Source organism: Trachypithecus francoisi, unplaced genomic scaffold, assembly GCF_009764315.1.
Source record: "Trachypithecus francoisi isolate TF-2019V2 unplaced genomic scaffold, Tfra_2.0 Lachesis_group19, whole genome shotgun sequence".
NCBI lineage: Eukaryota > Metazoa > Chordata > Mammalia > Primates > Cercopithecidae > Trachypithecus > Trachypithecus francoisi.
In genome coordinates, this window is record NW_022681464.1 from 30,239,120 (window position 1) to 30,260,970 (window position 21,851).

The window sequence follows — 21,851 nt, forward strand, 5'->3', positions numbered from 1 at the left end:
TGGTGTGAGCTGGTTGGCAAGTGGGGTACTCTGGTTTTCCTCCCTATGGTATTTCTTCCTCCAGCCGACCAAAGTGGGCAGTTCACATAAAGAGAGCAGGGTTCTGCAAGAAAAAGCAGAAAAGCATTCAGACCTTTTGAGCCTAAACCCCAAACTGACACACTGGCACATCCACAACTTTCTTTTGGCCTGAGCAAATAAGGCCAGCCAGATCCAAGATGTTTCTTGCACAGAACTTTGTTTTTTTTTTTTTTTTTTTTTTTTTTGTTGAGACGGAGTCTCGCTCTGTCGCCCGGGCTGGAGTGCAGTGGCCGGATCTCAGCTCACTGCAAGCTCCGCCTCCCGGGTTTACGCCATTCTCTCGCCTCAGCCTCCCGAGTAGCTGGGACTACAGGCGCACGCCATCTTGCCCGGCTAATTTTTTTGTATTTTTTTTAGTAGAGACGGGGTTTCACCGTGTTAGCCAGGATGGTCTCGATCTCCTGACCTCGTGATCCGCCCGTCTCGGCCTCCCAAAGTGCTGGGATTACAGGCTTGAGCCACCGCGCCCGGCCAGAACTTTGTTTTATTTTTTGTGAAGATGGGGTTTTGCTATGTTGCCCAGGCTGGTGTTGAACTCCTGGCCTCAAGTGATCCTCCTGTCTTGGCCTCCCAAAGTGCCAGGATTGCAGGCCTGAGCCACTGCGAAGAATTAGAAAACCAGGCTGGGTGCGGTGGCTCACGCCTGTAATCGCAGCACTTTGGGAGGGCAAGGCGGGTGGATCACGAGGTCAGGAGATCGAGACCATCCTGGCTAACACGGTGAAACCCCGTCTCTACTAAAAAATACAAAAATCTAGCCGGGCGAGGTGGCGGGCGCCTGTAGTCCCAGCTACTCGGGAGGCTGAGGCAGGAGAATGGCGTGAACCCGGGAGGTGGAGCTTGCAGTGAGCCGAGATCGCGCCCCTGCTCTCCAGTCTGGGAGACACAGTGAGACTCTGTCTCAAAAAAAGAAAAAGAAAACCAAGATGCTTGAAGTGAGGGAGGGAGCCAAGCTTCTGTCTGGGGGAAAGTTTTCCAGGAAGAGAGCAGCAAATTCAGTGACCCTGAGGCAGAGGCTGCTCTGATGTTTGAGGAACTGCAGGACTGAAGAATGGCTGGAGCAGAGCAGCCGTGGGGAAAGAGGACGGGATCAGAAAAATATGGAGAGTGGGGCTCGGCAGATGGCTTGGGGACTTTTTAGCTAGGGTAAGAATTTTGGCCTTTGATGAAGTGAGGTGGGAAGTAACTGGAAGCGATTGAGCAGAGGAATGGCTTGAGTTGATTCAAATATTTAGAGGATCAGTTTGGTGGCTGTGTGGGAGCTAAAGGGGAAGCGGGAAGAACAATTAGGAGCAGTGGTGTGGTGTGCTGGTAACTGTTAACAACTGGCTCTCCAAAGAAAAAACAAGTACATAAATGTGTAATTACAAGTCATTATAAGAGATGGGAAGGAAAATAACAAGGTAATAAGAGAAAGTTAAAGAGGGGCAATGTGATTAGAATAGTTAGGATGGGAAGGATTCTGTAAAGAAGTGACATTTGTGGCTGGGCGTGGTGGCTCAAGCCTGTAATCCCAGCACTTTGGGAGGCCGAGACGGGCGGAACACGAGGTCAGGAGATCGAGACCATCCTGGCTAACACGGTGAAACCCCGTCTCTACTAAAAAATACAAAAAATCTAGCCGGGCGAGGTGGCGGGCGCCTGTAGTCCCAGCTTCTCGGGAGGCTGAGGCAGGAGAATGGCGTGAACCCGGGAGGCGGAGCTTGCAGTGAGCTGAGATCCAGCCACTGCACTCCAGCCTGGGCGACAGAGTGAGACTCCGTCTCAAAAAAAAAAAAAAAGAAGTGACATTTAAAGAGAGCCCTGAGCATTCCAGGTGTACATCGAAGGTCATCGAATCTGTTTCCCTGGGTTCAAGCAGAACCGTCTGCAGCAAGTCCAGACACTGGTGAAAACGGACTTAAGAAAGATAAACAAACACCCACTAGGGAAAACATATTCTTCTACCTCCTTTGGTAACACGCTCCGGTGTTTACCAACCCATGTTCTCAGGGGACTTATCTTTGAATCTAACTTGAATCCATCCTACTACACTTGAAGCCTTTTCTTTTATTCTGAGTGGAGAATGGAGAGTCGTTCACCGAGCCCCAAATTTGGTCTCATTAAGATATCCACACGCCGGCACTGGGGACTGAACTCTGGTGTTGCTGAACTCGCTATGTGCTGTGTTAGTTCTTGATGACTGACACCTGATTCCGGCGAAGTTAGGGAGAATATCGACAAATGTGAATGATGTTGCAAGTCACCTGAGCCAGCTGTGACATGGGCCTGTTCGGAATTACTTATAGCCTCTGGACACCAGCACTAAATAAGATGCAGAATAAGCCACAAAGGGACTTGCCCTGAGGGTTTTGCAATTCCCACTGTCAAAGCCCAAGGATTCCTGAAGCGAGTGGAAGGAAATGAGAAGAAAAAGCAGCTGAAACAGTTCGTTGAACCTGTTCTGAGTTTATATGTTGTGTTGTTTTGACAGCTTTTATAAGCACATTGCATAGATATGGAAATAGAGAAACAAGATGGAAATTGAGCAGGCATATAAACACAGAAAAATTACAAGCACAATATAGATACAATTATATAATTATATTAAAGTAATATTGCATTTCAGGAACACCTCTGCTCTATTTACTGTTTTTTAGGTAAGAAATTTGGTTTTCAATGAGAGAGGGCTAATGAATAAATGTAGGAGGGAAATGTTAATGCTAAGAGCATGTGCTGGTAATTCATAAGAGAGAAAAGAGATTACCAAAAGGTTTAGGCTAGAAATATAAATGTGTAACCCTGGTAATGCAAGTGTGGCACCAGGCCAGAAGGGAAAATAAAAGGAATATGAAAAGAGAGAACAGGCTTAGGAAATGACCAAGGAGAAGCAATAATACTTTATTTTATTTATTAAAAAAATTTTTTTTGAGATGGAGTCTCGCTCTGTTGCCCAGGCTGGAGTGCAGTGGCACAATCTTGGCTCATTGCAACCTTCGCTTCCTGGTTCAAGCGATTCCCCTGCCTCAGCTTATCAAGTAGCTGGGATTATAGGCACCCGCCACTGTGCCCGGCTAATATTTTGTGGAGATGGGATTTTTCCATGTTGGCCAGGGTGGTCTCGAACTCCTGACCTCAGGTCATCTGCCCATCTCGGCCTCCGTAATGCTGGGATTACAGATGTGAGCCACCACTCCTGGCCAGCAATAATACTTAATACTGCTAGATGGCATTGCTGTAGGGATATTTTGTAGATGACAATTTTTGTCCATTTCACCCATTAAACTGTGAACTCATTATCTATTAACAATCTGACTAGCTTTATTTTTTGGTCCAGCATTATTTATATGTGTGAGTGAAAAAAAAATATATATATGTATGTGTGTACATATTTTAATGCCAATTTCCTAGTAATAAAGACTAGAACAGTGTAGAATAACATTCTACACTCATAATGAGCTATATGTTCTAGAGAAGATAGAAAAAAATTTTGCTGATAGTCTTCAACATTATAAATAGACTTTTATGCAGACATGTGATGATTACATTTTCATATGTATATGTTTTTATACACACCCACAGATAGTCTTACTGAAGATGCACAAAACAACATGTACTATGAAAAACATCACAGGTCGGGCACGGTGGCTCACGCCTGTAATCCCAACACTTTGAGAGGCCAAGGCAGGTGGATCCCTTGAGGTCAGGAGTTCAAGACCAGCCTGGCCAACATGGTGAAACCCTGTCTCTGCTAAAAATACAAAAATTAGCTGGGAGTGACGGCACGCACCTGTAATCCCAGCTACTTGGGAGGCTGAGGCAGAATTGCTTGAACCTGGAAGGCAGAGATTGCAGTGAGCTGAGATTATGCCACTACACTCCAGCCTGGGTGACAAAGTGAGAGTCCGTGTCAAAAAAAAAAATCACTGGCACTGAGGGTAGTTCAGTATTTGAGTAGACTACTAACGAAAGCTATAGAAAGAGTCTTTGGAGTCCAGGCAGAGTGGTTCACGCCTGTAATCCCAGTGCTTTGGGAGGCCAAGGTGGGTGGATCCTTTGAGGTCAGGAGTTTGAGACCAGCCTGGCCAACATGGAGAAACCCTGTTTCTACCAAAAATACAAAAAGTAGCTGGGCATGGTGGCACATGCCTGTAATCCCAGCTACTCAAGGAGGCTGAGACAGGGGAATCACTTGAGCCTGGGAGGTGGAGGTTGCAGTGAGCTGAGATTGTGTCACTGCACTCCAGCCTGGGCGACAGAGTGAGACTCCATCTCAAAAATAATAAATAAATAAATAAATAATAAAGATTTGAGTTTTTGGAAATCTTTAGATACAATTTTAAAATTCAGCATAATAAGACAAATTGTGTGTGTGTGTGTGTGTGTGTATATATATATATATATTTCACTATTGAGAGATGAATTTTTTGACTTTGACAACAAACCAGACTCTGAGTTTGATCAGAGTTATTCCTACTTCATCAGTATGTTTCTGCCTGAAGATCACCAAGCATTCGTTTTATTTTTGTAAACAAAGCACCGTTTTTGGAAATGTCAGCCTTCATTCGCATGCGCAGGAGCTTCTCTCCGTATGCTAAGCAGATTCCATTGCCAGCATGGTTGATGTTGGCACATGCCCTAATTATGCATCTCCTATGAAATCCTTCTTATCCTTTAGTTTTCATATCAACTGTCACTTCCTCAGGGAAGTCATTCCTTAATTCGATGCTCCCTACCCCCATCCCCAAGAGTCTCTCAGAAAACTCCGGGCCTTTTTGGTTTTGTTTTTGCTTTTTTTAAAAATTGCAAGTATATACTTACTTTTTGTGTGTATTTGTTTATTGTCTTCCTCTTCCATAGACTGTGGGCTTTGTTAGGTCAGGGACCATGTCTATTTTGTTCCTGCTGCATATTCTACAAATAGGGAATTAAGAATAGGGCTTGGTGGGAGGCCAAGGCGGGTGGATCACGAGGTCAGGAGATCGAGACCAACCTGGCTAACATGTTGAAACCCCGTCTCTACTAAAAATACAAAAAAGTTAGCAGGGCAAGGTGGCGGGTGCCAGTAGTCCCAGCTACTTGGGAGGCTGAGGCAGGAGAATGGTGGGAACCCGGGAGGCAGAGCTTGCAGTGAGCCGAGATCAAGCCACTGCACTCCAGCCTGGGCAACAGAGTGAGACTCCGTCTCCAAAAAAAAAAAAAAAAAAGAATAGGGCTTGACTCATACCAGGCGTTCAATAAATATTTGTTGAATAGTTGAATAGAATCATTTTTAGTATTTTCAATATTTTGTTATTACTAATGAGACTATTTTGTGTTACAAGAAAGACCCAAGATTGAGGTATTGACTCAGGCCCTAAATTCCTTTTTACTTAAGAGCATTGAGTCACATAATTTTCCAGCAAATAAAAACTATAAAATCTCTTATTAATGTAAAATTATTTATCTAAAGGTTGGGCTCGGGAGCAGTGTGAAGGTTGGACACATATTCTTAAGACAGTAAATTTTTCTCAGACGAGTTTTTCCTCTTTCCATTTCTTTTAGTTTGATTGGCTAAGGCTGTGATATAATGAACTGTAGAACTCAATCTGGTAGATCCAGTAATTTACAAGGTCTTTCTCCTATTCCATGTTTCCCATTCATTTTACTGCCCAAGTTGAGTTGTTACTTGTTCTTTTATTTGGACAGCTCACGATGGCCACTCTTACTGGCTCCTGAAGATTTCTTAATGTAGCCATTTAATGCCATCTGATTGCCCTATGGAGTCTTTGGTTCACTTTTCATTCTTCAAGGTTAGTGAGCAGCACGTGGGTGTGGAATGTCCGTAGCCTAAGTCAGTGGTTTCACTCCCCTTCTAGGTGTTGAGTGACAGGACCCCCTCTGCTCTCCGATGCTCTTTGTTTAGCTGAGTGAATACAGAAAGTTACCTGTGGGTCTAGTGCTAGATGAGAAACCCAGGGGGATTTTGTGACTCTGAGAGCCAAGGCAAGTAAGGCTCCCTATGAGGATTGAGGAAAAAGGGAGGAGCATAACAGAATTACCATATATGACCCAGAAATTTCAATTCTGGGTATATATCCAAAGCAAGTGAAATTAGAATCTCAAAGAGATATCCATACTCCCATGTTCATATAGCATTAGTCACAATAGTCAAGATATGGAAACAACCTAAATATCTGTCAATGGATGAATGGATAAAACGTGGTATATAAAAAAATAGAATACTATTCATCCTTTAAAAAAAAGGAAATCTTGCCATTTGTGATAATGTGGATATAATCTGAAGGACATTATGCTATGAGACATAAGCCAGACACAGAAAGACAAATACCATGTGATCTCACATATGGGTAGAATTTTTAAAAGTCCAACACATATAAGCAGAGAGTTGAATAGTGGTTGCCAGGGGCTGGAGGTAGGGAGGAGTGGTGGTCAAAGAGCACAAAGTTTCATTTATGTAAGATGAATGAGTTCTGGAGATCTAATCTATAGCGTAGTGACTGTATTATACTTGAGATAGATCTTAAGCATTCTTATTACAAAAAAAAAGAAAAAATGCCAAGTGAGGTAACAGATATGTTAATTAGCTTGCTGGTGGTGATCATTTTATAATGTATATGCATACCTCCAAACATGAAGTTGTGTGCCTTAAATATATACAATTTGTATTTGTCAATTATACCTCAATAAAACTGAAAAAAAGGAGGAGCATACTTTATACCTTATGCTTCAAGTCTCCGTGGGTCTGAAAACAACCTATAAATCCCTTCATATTTTTTCTGTTATCCTGATTAAAACAAATGACAAGCAAAATAAAATGAAAGAAGGTGACTGTGTCTGATTGTGTGCATGGTGGAAGGGTGGAAGGTTGGAGGTGAAGCAGGGCTTTGTGGGGAACACTTAATATTGTCTTTAGACAACTTTATGGATGCACTTCTCCTTGGTCCTTAGTATATGGCAGGTGCAGCTCGATAAATTATTATTGAAAGAGTAAGCAACAATAAATCTAGGATCGTGAATTTCATAGAACCAAAAACACCAGGGCTGGGGAAGATGTTGCAGATATTCTAAGCTGGATCTCATTCTGCTGAACGAAAAGAGATTTGTTCTCAGAGAGATTAAATTACTCGGCCTTAGTCCAAAGAACATTACATACAGAATTGGAATTAAATAGTAAAGTTGGAATATTTAAGGAGTGATATGATAAATCATTCAGCAAATTTGACCAGTATAGGCTGGAGGATTCTGACCAAATGAACTGTCTTCTTCTCAGCCTCTCTCTGCCCACACTTGTAAGCTATTTGTTCTGAATTATTTAGAAATTGTCTCAACATCCATCTCACATATTTGTGTAGACATATCCATAAAGAGTTATATAAGCAGTATTATTATCGTAATTATTATTATCATTAGCAGCTTCATTTCTTGTTATTTTCCTTGTGGTTCATCTTAGGGTCTTCTGAGGGCTGTTAAAAAGCTTGAAAAAAAAATAAGAATCGTACTTGTAGATGCTTATTTTCATTGTATTATTTAGAACTCTATCCTAGGGAATCCTGTTAATTCCTAGTTGACTAATCCACAAAAACCTTACGTTCTCACCCTGCTTCTCTGTAAGCTTTAACAGCAGCAAGATGGAGTGAAGGCTCTTATTACTAAAACTTCATCACTCATACAAAATATTTGCAAGTGCTCCTATGCTGTGGTGTATGAGCATAAATAATTAAAGCAGAACTACACTTGTCAAAAGAACTGAAGCAAAGACACACCCCTCTGTTTGCAGGCTCTGTATAGGCAATGACTTCCTCATTAATGCAGCAATTCACTAAGGATTGCTGTAGTTAATGGGAATTAGCAAAGTGCTAGCGTGCTCATATTCATCTTTTGAGAGGCTATCCAATATGCAAAGTGATAGGCCTGTTGAATGATTCTCACTGAAAATACCCCATTCTTAAGGTGTTTTTTCAAAGTAGAACCCCAGGAATCACATTTTCAAAGGTGTCACTGTAGGACTTTCTACAGAGGCTAAACAATTTTAGGCTTTATTAGAGTTTTTGAACTGAGTTTTCCCTGGATTCTTTGCCTTCTTTCATGCTCATAAAGAGTGGTGACTTTTATCAAATTACTCCAGGTTTGTGCTCTGTAGGTCAAGATATTGCTTATTGGTTCACATAAGCATACTTTGCTAAAATCTCAGTATATATGTTTGTGAGTATTTAATCGAACTAAATGACTAGGCAAGTACTGGTACAACAAAAACAATATATCAGCATTAAGGATAAAATTATCATAGCTTTAATTGGGTCATTTAAAATAATGACATTTCAAGAAAATGTATTTGTTCTTGAACATTATTTATTCATTCATTTATTCAACAAATATTCATTGACTGTTTACCATGTGCCAGGAACTGTGTAAGGCAGTGTACAAGATAGACCAGGTTCCTACCCTTAGGGAATTTATAGTCCAGCAGATTCAAGTATTGGCTTGAACTATATAAATTTCCTTTTGTTTGACTGTTACTGATTTACAACAAGGCAATTTCATGTGTTTCAACCTAATTCAAAGAGTGTTATAGGAGCACATAGGAAGGAACCTAATGTAGTTTTGGGACCAGACAGTGGCTCCCTGAGGAAATGATATTTGAGCTAGTAGGAGTAGATTGAGTAGGAGTAAGCCAGATGAAGCAGAAAGTGTGCCAAGAGTGACAATAGGAGGTGTTAAGTCTCAGAAGCAAGTAAATGCCTGGTTGGGCTGGGGAGCTCCAGTAAGGAGTGCGAAAGGAAGAGGTATGAAAAGGGTCTGGAGAGGTAGGCAGGGCCAGTTAGTAGAGGGGTATGTAAGTCATGTTGTTTGAAATGTATCTAAGAGCCAGGGAATAGTTTTAAGCAGAAAAGCAAACTGGTTTTATTTGTGTGGCTGGAAATCAGTCTTGCCACAATATGAAAATGAACTAGAGAGAGGCAAGTTTGGAGGTGGAATGATTGTTTAAGAGACTGGGAGATGGTGTTAGCTTGGTCAAAATTGGTGATGGTAGGTATTATGGTCTGGCTCTATGTCTCCACCCAAATCTCATCTTGAATTATAACCCAACTTGTAATCCCCACATGTTGTGGGAGGAACCTGATGTGTGATGATTAGATCATGGGGGTAGTTCCCTCATGCTGTTCTCCTGATAGTGAGTGAGTTCTCACAAGATCTGATGGTTTTATAAGAGGCTTTTCCCCCATTCACATGACACTTCTCCTTGCTGCCACCATGTGAAGAAGGATGTATTTGCTTCCTCTTCCACTGTAATTGTAAGTTTCCTGAGGCCTCCCCAGCTGTGCTGAACTGTGAGTCAATTAAACCTCTTTCCTTTATAAATTACCCAGTCTCGGGTATGTCCTTATTAGCAGAGTGAGACCAGACTAATACAGTAGAGATGGAAAGAAGAGAACTTTCAGGAGGTAGAATTGACAGTACTTGGTGACCCAATGGATGTAGAATAAGAACAGGAGTCAGGGGAAAAATATGGGTTTCTGGTTTAATGGGAACGTATCTGACCAAATAAACTGTCTTCTTCCAAGCCTCCCTCTGCCCACACTTGCAAGCTATTTGTTCTGAATTGTTTAGAAATTGTCTCAATATCCATCTCACATGTTTGTGTAGACATATCCCTAAAAAGTTATATAAGCAGTATTATTATTGTAATCGTTGTCAGTAGCTGCTTCATTTCTTATTTTCATTGTGGAAGTGAGAGAGGGAACACTGAGGGAGGAGAAGTTGGGTGCATTGTTGAGATGATGAATGCAGATTTGAACAAATTAGATTTTATTGAATTCTTGGAGGTTCTTGGGAAACATTTAAACGGAGAAGTCCAACAGTAGTCAATTATATAGGTTTAGAGCTCAGAAAAAAATTGAGACCTGGACAGGAGAGAAGATATAAGAGTGAGCAATAAGTAGATGGCAACTAAAGCCAGGGGAGTGTAGGAGACTTCCCAGGGCTTGTACAAGATGTGAGAAAAGAAGAAACAGATGAAGAAAGAATAGGCTATAGTGGGGTCCAGAGAGGAAGCAGAGAAACTGGGGCAGAGCAGGGGCAGGAATTCTGTACTGGAAAACAGGGTAAACACAGTGTTTTGAAAAGTAGTGGTGATAAATTTCTAAAGTTGCCGAGAAGTTAAGAAAATAAGGACTGAAAAGCAATTGTAAAATTTCATAATAAATCAGGTAATGAAACACCTGAGTGACTTAGAGAAAAAGAAATTTATTAGAATTCAATTCTGATTGCAGGTTAACAAAAACGTTATGGTAGATTTAAGTAATTTATTCAAATTAAAAATGTTCTTTTCCATTTGGTGTTGTCTAACTTATCTACTGGGTCTAAAACTGGCTGAGTGACAATGAATCACATAATGAGAAACTAATCACTGCACGTTTGGGTCTGAATCACTGTTGCCATCAGTTTGGCAAGTCATGGATAGGATGCCTATATGATGTTTGGTTTGCCTGGGGTGATCCCATCATGCTTGTTATTCCATTGTATTTATTAACACTAACTTCTTTTACTCTCAAACATATCTCCATTTGAACAAAAAATAAAATGGGTTTCCATGCTATAGATGTACTGCCTCGATATCTTTTCAAAATTCTGCTCTCCCTGCTTAGGTAGAAAGGTGTTCAATTTATACAAATCTGGTTTTGTTTTGTGCACCATGGCTAATTATAAGAAAAGCACAGGCCGGGCACGGTGGCTCAAGCCTGTAATCCCAGCACTTTGGGAGGCCGAGACGGGAGGATCACGAGGTCAGGAGATCGAGACCATCCTGGCTAATACGGTGAAACCCTGTCTCTACTTAAAAAATACAAAAAACTAGCTGGGCGACGAGGCGGGCGCCTGTAGTCCCAGCTACTCGGGAGGCTGAGGCAGGAGAATGGCGTAAACCCGGGAGGCGGAGCTTGCAGTGAGCTGAGATCCGGCCACTGCACTCCAGCCAGCCTGGGTGGCAGAGCAAGACTCCGTCTCAAAAAAAAAAAAAAAAAAAAAAAAAAGAAAAGCACAAATTGTTTTTAATGATTTTCTAAAAATCATTTTTCATGATGTTTTAAAATGAAAACACGGAAGCAATGTATAAAGGAAAAGATTATTTCTCTGCTTTGAATGAATAATGTTCAATCAGGAATTATCAATATATATTGAACACCTATTATGGGTAAGGTATCAGGTTCAAGAATGTTCAAGCTTCCTGATGATACTAGCACTTATTTTCAGTACTTTGATATAGTCTACAGTACTTTGTCCTGCTTTTTATTGATCTTTATCTTATTTTGATTTTTCCCTTCTCTCCCTTATTAGAAATAAAATATTTCTTATATGTGCATCAGTATTCTACTTAGATTCTATTTATGCTTCCAAGCTGAAGACAAATTGGCATCAGATCTATGATACATAATAATATAGATGTTAGCATCTATAAAATCTAGAAAAGAGAGAGCCTCTAGACTAGTGGAAGGGACATTTCCCTCAATAAATGATGGTGGAGTTTTTCCTTGCAGCATGTTGGGAGCAATGAATGGACCAATAAAATGCGTGGAGAAGCTAGGAGGAAGCACAATAGAAAGAGGGCTGCTGTGAGATCCTCTCCATTTGTCCACTACCCATCCACCTAGCCACAGATGGTGGTCATAAGCCAAGCCCTACCCAGAAAAGGCAGGGCAGATCCATTGTAAATTCAAAAAGAACACTGACAGTCAAAAGCTTTCCAGTCTGGGGAAGAGACAAGAGGCTGACTACAGTAATAGAGGAAAATAAGCATGCACCAGACAGAGGACTTTACAGGCAAAGACAAACAATAGAAAGGCTGAAAAATAGAGCTGTCAGGAGCATGTCAGAACATCCCTGATCATCTGAGTGAGGAAACAGGACAAGGCTCTGTCCAAACCTGGGAGGCCAAGGGCAGAGGTTTCAGACCTTTTGAATCTTATCAGTAAAATTATTTGACCATGCTTTGTTATACAAACCCCCTTAAAAATATAGTCTTGCCAGGTGTGGTAGCTCATGCCTGTAATTCTAGTACTTTGGGAGAGAGGTGGGTAGATCACTTGAGGTCAGGAATTTGAGGCTAACATGGAGAAACACCATCTCTACTAAACATACAAAAGTTAGCTGGGTGTGGTGGCGCATGCCTGTAATCCCAGCTACTTGGGAGGCTGAGGCACAAGAATCGCTGGAACCCAGGACGCGGAGGTTGCAGTGAGCCAAGATCGTGCCACTGCACTCCAGCCTGGATGACAGAGACCCTGACTCAAAAAACAAACAAACAAACAAACAAAAAAGATAGTCTGGAACAAAGGCAGTCAGTGCCTCTGCTTACAAGAGGTGCAGAAACTTGAAAGACTAATAGAAAATTGTCATACCAAAGTGGCTTTCTTTTCTAATCTATGGTTGGCAGTAAGAGGTATCATTTGTGATTAAAATTGGCCTCAAATACTTTACTATTTCGCTAATTAGGAGGTAGAGTCTCATTCTCCTTCTTTTGTGTCTTGACTGACCTAAGTGGACCTGTTCGATCATTAGAATATAGAAGAAATAAAGTTCTGGAACTTCTAAAGCTAGGTCCTTAAAAACCTTGCAGATTTTTTTCTGGGCCTCTTGGAACATTTGCTCTTAGATACTTGAGCCAACATGTAAGAAGTCTGACTATCTTGTGAGAGAGAGAACCCCCTGAGACAGTATAAAGAAGGAAAGGGCCCATTTATCCTTGCTGTCATGAGAGGCCTGTGCCATCTAGGACCCTCTAGACTTCTAAAGAAGCCAGTTGAGTGGCATAGATTGATCCCAGTTGATGCCAGTTGGAACAAAAGAATTGTCCAGATGAGCCCTGCCCAAATTGTTAACCCACAATATCATGAGACATAATAAAATCATTGTTTTTTTATGACACTATGCACAGATAGACAACCAGAGCAAGATTATATAACTGGACTTACTACTGCTACTAACAAAGACATTAGGATCTCAAAATAATAAAGACATGAGATGCCTGAGTCGGAGACACTGAGTTGGTTGCATTTAACCATCAGAAGCAAGTCAGTCATGACTATCACAATGAGTGGCAGATCTGAGTGGCAGCCAGAGAACCATGGAAATGATTAATAAACACATCATCCTTAAGAACAAGCTGGATGAAAAGTCCACAAGGGTACTGCTCAATAGATGCAGGCTAAAGAAACTAAGGATGGTTGATTAGGAGACTAAACACAGTTGCCTCCCCCAACCAAAAAAAAAAATCTTTTTGTCCAGTTTGTGAACCTAAGCCAGTTTCCTAACCTGAAACCCACTGAACTGGAGAAGGGGCTAGTTTTCCAGAAGGCAGAAACCTGCAGCACTGTCACAGAATATATGGTACTGGTTGCCCTAGTGCTTTCTTAAAGGGATCTGAAGAGTCATCATAGCCCCACTGTTGCATGGGCATATGGGAGCTAAGTAATACATGAAGTTCTGGCCCAGATTGGGCTCATAGAAGGTCCAATGGGTCCACAAACCCACTCTGTGGTCACTTCCTTGGAATGGACATCACTGGGAGTTTGCAGGATCCCATATTAATTTCTTCTTCTGTGAGATAAGAGCTGTCACAGTCAAATAAGCCAAGCTCTGAAACTGTGTCCACCCCATGAACACAGTAATTACAGAAAAACTTTGACCCTGGGAGGTATGGGAGCAGAAAACAGTGTCTCCCTCAAGGACATAAATAATTTGGAGGTGGCCTTTAGCATAATCTCCATTTAATTCACATGTCTGGCACCTATAAAAGCCTGATGCAACCTGAAGGATGACACGAGACTACTTCAAGTGCAACCGAGTATAGCCCAATTGCCTCTGTGTGCCATATGTGGTATCTGTTCTAGAGCACAGTAATATGACCTCAGGAATGCAGGATGTGGCCTTTGATCATGGTGGTGAATTCTTTCTACTTCATTCGGAAAAGAGGATCAGAAACAGTTTGCATTCACTTGGAACAGAACATAGTACTCATTTACAGTCTACAAATGACAAATATGAATAGTTCAGCCCTTTGTCATAATATAGTCTGAAGAAACTCGGACTGTCTAGACATCCTGAAGAACAACACACTTTTCCACTACATCAATGATATTTTGCTAACTTGATTAAATGTAGCAAGAAGTATTAAGGGTGTTAGAAGCCATGGTGAGACACATGTGCTTAACAGTATGAGATGAGCACTTAAAGACTTAGGGACTAACCATATTAGTAATATTTTAGGAATTCAGTGGCTTGGAGCATACCAAAACTTTCTATCACAAAGTAGTTGGAACAGTGACAAAGTATTGCATCTCATACTTCCCGCCACAAAGAAAGACGTAGTACAATGATCTCTCTTTGTTTTATTTTTTGAGATCTCACTCAGTCGCCTAGGCTGGAGTGCAGTGGCGTGATCCCAGCTCACTGCAACCTCCCCTTCCAGGGTTCAAGTGATTCTCCTGCCTCAGCCTCCCAAGTAGCTGGGACTACAGGTGTCCACCACTGCACCCAGCTAATTTTTGTATTTTTAGTGGAGACGGGGTTTCGCCATGTTGGTCAGGCTGGTCTTGAACTCCTGACCTCAGGTGATCTGCTCACCTCGGCCTCCCAAAGTGCTGGGATTACAGGCATGAGCCACTGCACCCAGGCTCTCTTTGGGTTTTGATGGTAGTATATTCCATATGAGGAACTGTCAGCTTTGCATGGGTCCCAGAATGTGAAGAAGCTCTGTAGCACATCCAGAATGCTGGACTAGCATTCCTGCCAACTGGAATGTATGACTCAGCAGATCCTGTAGTATTAGAGGTAACTGAGGTGGGAAAAGATGCTGTGTAGATTTTATAATGAGTCCTGAAGTTCTGGAGCAAGGACATACCATCTATAGAGAACGATAGTATGCCATTCAAAAATTGCCTCCTGGCCAGCTACCAGATCCTGGTAGAAATGAAGTATCTGACCATGGTTAATCAAATGACCATCTGGCTAGAACTTCTCATGATAAGATAGATTCTGTCAGCCCTTCTGAGGCATAAAGTTGGACAAGCCTAGGAGCTATCCATCGTAATATGGAAATGGTACATCTGGGATCCAGCCCAATTAGGACGAGAGGACAAAAATCAGTGACACAAGCAGGTGACTCAGACTGCCATGTCACCAATACTCTTACCCTAGTGCATCTCCCTTAGCTCACATTCATGGCCAAATTGGAGGACCCCCATGACCAGCTAACAAAGGAAAGGAAAAGCCCAGCTTGGTTCACAGATAGGTTGACTTGGGTATGTGTAAGCCAGTGTGATTTTAAAACATGCCTGAAAATTTTTTGATATTCTATGACATTCTTTTGACCCCTAGCAAAATATAGAGCCTAATTCTTCTCTCCTTGAATATAGGCTGGCCTTCGTCCCTCACTTCTAATGAATACAATGAAACAGAGGTGACACTGGGCAATTTCCAAGGCTAGGTCATAAAACGTGCTATGTTTTCCTCGTGGTCCTTTCTTTTTCGTGAGATGTTTGCTCTTGGAATGAAGCCATCATGCTTTGTGAATGCTAAATAGCCGTATTAAAACGCTGTGTGTGTGTGTAGGTGTTTCAGCCACAGCAGCTACTGAGATCCCAGTGAAGAGCCAGCATCAACCGCAGACGTGTGGGTAAGCAAGCCTTCTCATGAGTCCAGACCCAGCTGTCAGCTGCCCCACCTGTTACATGGAGCAAAGCAAGCTGTTCCCACAAAGTCCTGTCCAAATTTGAGATATGTGAGAAAAATAAATGTTGTGTTTAAAGCCACTGAATTCTGGGTTATGTATCCATAGATAACAAGAACAGAAGCTGCAACACAGCCCAGTCACAGATGTCCTTCAAATGTAGTTGTGAGGGGAAATACTACAAATAGGCTACATTTTGGGTGGTACACCTGGTCATATTCTTTTTGTAGAAAAATAAGTGGACCAAAGTTTGAGTATATATGGACTTATGGCAATAGAAAATGACTTTGCCAGTTCATTGGGGCCTGAAAGAGAATGATTGGAAGGTCTGTAAAAACATGGTCTGGGTTAGATGTATGTGCATTGATGTATGGGAATAAGTTATGAAATGTGAAAATCTTGCAATATGATAATGTCTACCAGAGAGCATCTACCATGAAAGAAGCACTGCACAGCCAAATTGACACAATAACTGGTCAGGTGATGTAAACTGCATGCGTCATTGGCTATTCGAGTGTCTGGCACAATAGACACAGGAATAAAATCACCATGGTGACAGGGATGGAAGCTATGCATGGGTTCCTACTCACTATGGCCTATCTAGCTACTGTCACTGCCGAAAGTTTGAACTGCCACCAACAGAAAGCAACCGTGAACCCACCCCGCAATTTGACACTATCTCTTGAAGAACCATTTCATGGTAGGTTGAGTATCTTGAAACCATTCACCTTTAGAGGGACATCAATTCATTCTCACGGAAATAGGCACATATTCTTTTCTTTTCTCATAGCCTTTGCCAGCACCACTATCGGAGGATTTATGGCAAGTTCTATTCACCAACATGGCATCCCACACAAGACCACGTTAGACCAACTGACTGTGATTCAGGAGGAGATAGGACTTCTAGTACAGAATACAGTGAAGAAAAATGTATTTAGCATCCATAAGTTCCACTTTGGTATCTTAGTATTCACTTGCCCAACTTTGATTTAAATGCATGATTATAGCTGCCACCGAAAACCTTGGTGACAAACAGCTGGGCTCTTCAGTGATGAGGATCTGGGTCACCCCATCAGATACGTCCCTTAGACCAGGAGATGTTCTAACTGAAGGTATGGGGAGTCTGGAATAAGTGATAAAGAAGGAAAGGGATGAAAATCAGCTGGGGCCTTAAAACAAGCTGCAGCAGCAGAGGCTGTGGGTCATGCCACTTACCTTTCTATCTAAGTTTCTCATGGGAAAGAGGCCAGCTAGTATCTTGAAGTGGTCGCAGAACTTGTAAAAAGAAGTGATCTAACTGGTACAAGTGGTGGACTATGATGGAGGCTGTGATATGCCATCCAGATCCTGCCTCAACACTGAAACGCCCTAAGTGTCTGGGAGTTTTGCTGATGGACAGTCCTCAGATATCTATACTTTTTGAGAACTGCCCTAGGTTGAAGAAAGCCACCTTGCCCAAAGTCACTCCTGAAGTTCAGACCAGTCTTTATGCAATGATGGGTAGATGTAGGCACACAAAATAGAGATCTTTTGCCCAAATTCTGAAGAGCCATGTGTTCCAGTGATCTATTGCTGCATATTAAATCACCCTGAAACTTAGTGACTTAAAAGAACAAGAATCATTTTATTATTTTGCAAGGTTTATGTGAGTCAGTAATTTGGAAAGGGATCAACTAAGAAGTTGTGGCTTAGGGTTTCTGCCAAATAATGGTTAGAGCTAAAATAACAGACAGCCAAATCAACTGAAGGTTGGCTAGGCATCTCTCTCTCTTTATGTAATCTCAGGGCCTTGCCATGTCCTAGGCTGGTCTTTCCATATGAGCTAGTTTGGTCTTTCTCATAGCATAGTGGTCTCAGGCGAGTCAGATTGCTTCTATGGCAGCAGAATACTTCAAGAATAAGCAAACAACTCAGAAGCTCTATGGCCTTTAAGGCCACATAGCATTGCTTTTGTTATTCTCTGTTGGTTGATATAATCAAGAAAACTCACCGTGTTCTAAGGAAAGTAGATATAGACCTTCCTTTTTTATAGAGGATTATCACAGTCACACTGTAAGAACAGCATGTAGTATAGAAGATGTTATGGCAGGTGTTTTTGGAAAATACAATCTGCCACACTTTTCCAACTTGGAGCTCCCCTTAGGTACGCCAAGTCCTTTGTTGAGACTGCATCACAGACCAACTTCTCCCTTGGCCCATACCTTCTTCCTTTTCTTCTTCCAAAGGTGTCTTAGTCTATTTTGTGTTGCTATAAAGGAATACCTGAGGCTGGATCATTTACAAAGAAAAGAGGTTTATTTAGCTCATGGTTCTGGAGGCTTTACAAGAAGCATGATGCTGGCATCTGCTCGACTTCTGGCACAAAAGCTGAGGCAAAACACGTTGAAGGTCAAAGGAGAAGTAGTCCTATGCAAACAGGGGCCAAACCTGAGGCGCATCCTGGCTTTATAACAAAGCACTCTACCAGAAACGAATCTATTCCCCAGAACCAATCCAATCTCGTGAGAGCAAAAATTCACGCACGACTGCAAGAATGACACCGAGTCATTCATAAGAGATGCACCCTCATGATCCAAACACCTCTCTCTAGGCCCCACCTCCCAACACCACCACACTGCAGGTTAAATTTCAGCATGACATTTGGTGAGGACAAACAAACCACACCCAGACCATCACAATAGGTGTTGATCCTGAATGCACTTCTTAATAAACTTCCTTCATGATAATCTTCATTGCCAGTCTCCCTTCCAGGAAACCTGACCTGCAACAACTCGATAGCCATTTAGGTTTTCCCTGCTGTGAACTGCATGATAATTGTCCTCCACTTTATTTTCTACCTTTTCTCATTAATTTCTAGGAGATTGTAGGCAGTCTATTAATAAATATCAATCCTGTTTCCGTTTTAGAAGTTGCAAATATCTTCCCCAAAACCACGATCTGTCCATTGGCTTTGCCTATAATGCCCTTTATTTTATAGACAGCTAGACATGGTTTTGATTTGGGTATGTATTTTAGAAAGTTTCAAGCATGCCCTGAACATTTTCTTCTATTGGCTTTCTTTATTTTTAATTCCAGAGGATTTAAATATTATAAATTGGTAATTTATAATTACATAAATTCATGGAGTAATACATGATGTCATAATTTAGGAATATAATGTGGAGTAATTAAATCAAGCCAGTTAATATATCCATCACCTCAAATATTCACCACAGTGTGTGATAAAACTCAAAAAAGAAAAAAAATTTCTTCTGTTTGAGATTTTTTACCTTTTGACCATCCTCTCCCCATCCCTCTACTCCCCTGACTCTGTAACTACCATTCTGCTCTTCACTTCTATGAATTCAATTGTTTTAGATTCCACATGTAAGTGTGAACATGTAATATTTGTCATTCTGAGCCTGACATTTCACTTAGCATAATGTTCTCCAATTCCATTCATGTTGTCACAGATGACAGAACTTCCTTCCTTTTGTAAGGCTGAATGGTATTCCATCGTGTATATATGCCACATTTAAAAAATTCATTTATCCATTGATGGAAATTTAGGTTGATTCCTTATCTTGGCTACTATGTGAATAGTGCTGCAATAAACATGGGAGTTCAGATCTCTCTTCAACAAATCGATTCAAATCTTTTGGGTAAATATCCAAGAGTAGGATTGCTGGATCATATGGTAATTCTATTTTTGTGGGTTTTTTTTTTTTAATATCTCTATGTTGTTTTCCACAGCAGCTATACTAATTTACTGATTTTACTATACTAATTTATAATCTCAACAGCAGTATGAAAGTATTTCCATTTTAATTTCACCTTTCTTATTTTGGTCTTTATTCCATCTGGCATCCACTTTTAATACAGCATGTGTAGAAATTCAATACTGTTTTTCTCTATCGAGTTTCCCCTATATCATTTTCTAAGCAGTATGCCACTTTCCGATTTTTCTGAGATCTTTTATGTTCTCTTGAAAGTTTTTTAATTGCCATATTGTTTTTCTTACTAAAGCTTTTTGGATACATTGCTCTATGATAGAACATGATTCTTTTTATTTGCTCCTCTTTTTCAAAATTGACTTAGCTATTTGTACACTTGTATTCTTCCACATTGCAGTATGAATTCATAGAATTCCTTTAAAACTAATTCTGCTTAGAATTTTTATTGGCATTGCATTGCATGTGGAGATTAGGGAGGACTGACATCTTTTACTGTTAAGTCATTTCATCAATGAGCACATGTCTCTCTCCATTTATTCAAATGATTAGGATTTTTTCAGTAGCAGTAGTATGGAGACTCCTTATCTAGCGGTGGATCCATATTCCCTGCTATTTATTTATCAAGGCAGACTTAGGAGACCTAAGCAGACCTGGAAACCTACACTGTTCATCTGACACTTGGTCTAGAAATAATAAATATGACCCTACAGTTGTTTAAAACCTGTTTTTTTTTTAGTTAAGAAAAGAATAACAATTAATAAATGGACAAAGATTATGAGCAAATAGCTTTTCAAAAAAGAAATAACATTTTTGGGGATTTTTTATTTGTTTTTTGAGATGGGATCTCACTCTGTCACCCAGGTTGGAATGCAGCAGCATGATCTTGGTTCACTGCAACCTCTGCCTCCCAGGCTTAAATGATCCTCTCACCTCAGCCTCCTGAGTAGCTGGGACGACAGGTTTATGCCACCACGTGCGGCAAATTTTTTTGTATTTTTGGTAGAGACAGGATTTCGCCATGTTGTCCCAGGCTGGTCTTCTCCTGAGCTCAGGAGATTCACCTGCCTCAGCTTCCCCAAGTGCTGGAATTACAGGTGTGAGCCACTGCACCTGGCCCCAGTGTTTTTAAGTGTAGGAAAAGATGCTCAACTTCACCTATAATTAGGGAAATGCAAATTAGAAACATAATGATATGCCACTTTTTGCTCATGAAACTGACAGATTTTCAAAAGTTTGTATTAACAGAGTGTTGGAAGCAAGTACTCACATACGTAGTTGGTAGGATTCCAGATAGATGCGAACTCTTTGAAGGGAAATTTCTCAACATATTTCAAAATTGAGAATACAGGTAACATTTGAACTTGCCGTTTCACTGGTGGAAATTTATCCTTCAAGTATACTTAAACATCTGTGCAAAGTTGTATAAAGAAGGCTATTTTGTAGCATTATTTATGCTAGCAAAAGGCTGGAATAATCTAAATGTTCATCAGAAGGGTATGGCTAAAAATTATTTGTATATCCATACAGCAGAATAGCATGTAGCCTTTGAAAATAATTAGGTATAGTTTCTTTCTGTGATATGGAGTAATCGTGAGGATTGTAAAGTGGAGAAGGCACAATGCCAAATGTGTGTAAAGTATACTCCAACTGTATAAAGCAAAAAGGGTGTATTAATATATTTGTTTGCAGTTCCATACAATATCTCTGGAGTGATAATTAACAGACAATAGTGGTTGCCTCTGGGAAGGACAGCTGGGAACTGAGGGTTGAGGTGGGAGAAGACATTCTTTACTCTATCCCTGTGAACTCTTCAATTTTTTAACAAGATGTATATATTATTTTAAAAAATAAATTTAAAACTATTTTAAAACTTAGTTTCATCCTCTCACACAAGTTGTAGAATATTATCCCATATTAGGGGTGCTTTGCTGTATTTAGATTCGACTGAAATCTTTATCCTTTTAGTTTATTATATGTTCCTGTGTTCCTTCCTGCACACTCCAAGGACTTATTAGGAGATATGTTTTTCTAGCAAAAGTGGAATAAAATAATATCATAGTTTAAAAGTCTTCAGCAATGGTACCTATGTCCTTCTATTAGATGTGAAATGGGGATTGGAATAATGTTTCATTGCATTTGAACAGTGTTGAAGTAAAATCTGGAGAATTCTTAATAAGTTGGTGTTATGGGCTGAATTTTGTCCTCCTAAAATTCTTGTATTGAAATCCTAACCCCCAAAACCTCAAAATGAGATTGGATTTGGAGATAGTCTTTAAAGGGTCAATTATGTTAAAAACGAGGTCATTAAGGTGGGCCCTAACCCAGTAGCACTAGAGTCTTTCTCAGAAGAG